This window comes from Diaphorina citri, unplaced genomic scaffold (genome assembly GCF_000475195.1).
Source record: "Diaphorina citri unplaced genomic scaffold, Diaci psyllid genome assembly version 1.1 scaffold37899, whole genome shotgun sequence".
NCBI classification, from domain to species: Eukaryota; Metazoa; Arthropoda; class Insecta; order Hemiptera; family Psyllidae; genus Diaphorina; species Diaphorina citri.
In genome coordinates this window covers 1-583 of record NW_007415230.1, presented here as the reverse complement: position 1 = coordinate 583, position 583 = coordinate 1, and the positions used below count along the sequence as shown (strand labels likewise).

At 47.3% G+C, this 583-nt stretch overlaps 1 long non-coding RNA gene across 1 annotated transcript; it reads left to right on the top strand.

The window, feature by feature from the left end:
* Positions 1 to 583, top strand: LOC113473510. The gene is made up of 2 exons (XR_003395465.1): positions 1 to 104; positions 552 to 583. It is a non-coding gene; the product is annotated as an uncharacterized LOC113473510 (long non-coding RNA).

Here is a 583-nt window from a genome sequence, read left to right as displayed (position 1 = left end):
CACAGGACCCTGGTACCAAGCCCCGCCCCCTGCCTATGCCCCTGCACCTCAAGGCTACTATGGCTGGGCCCCACCCTTTGCTACGTTCCCTAATCAACCCCCTGGTAAGTTTTTGTTCGATCTCTAAACACATATGAGATTGTGTCAAACCAGCCTATTTGGTAGAGCGCCGCCCGGGTCGGATTTAATCCTGAACTTATAATGTTCGTTCTCGGAACGACTGGCTCTCTGCTATACTGTCCTTTTCTCTTCGATTTCGGGACGATAACACCTTCCATGTCTCAGTTCCCTCTATCAAAACCATAAAAAAAGCCATAAAAGTCCATAACTCATAGTTGGGTTAGCGGATTGTGGCGAAATTTGGCAAACATGTTAAGTACCTTAAAACTCAGTAACTCCTAGGATTTTGGGGATCGAGAAGGCTTCCGGGGACCTCATAAAATCCATTTTTCCAAGTTTTGGGACCTCGTTAAGGCCCTTTTTCTAAGTTCTTTCTACAGCTAACTGATTCCTCCTGAACTAACTTTTCTCCCCCCCCCCGCTGTTTACAGCTAACACAGTGTACATGACGGACATGCCACCC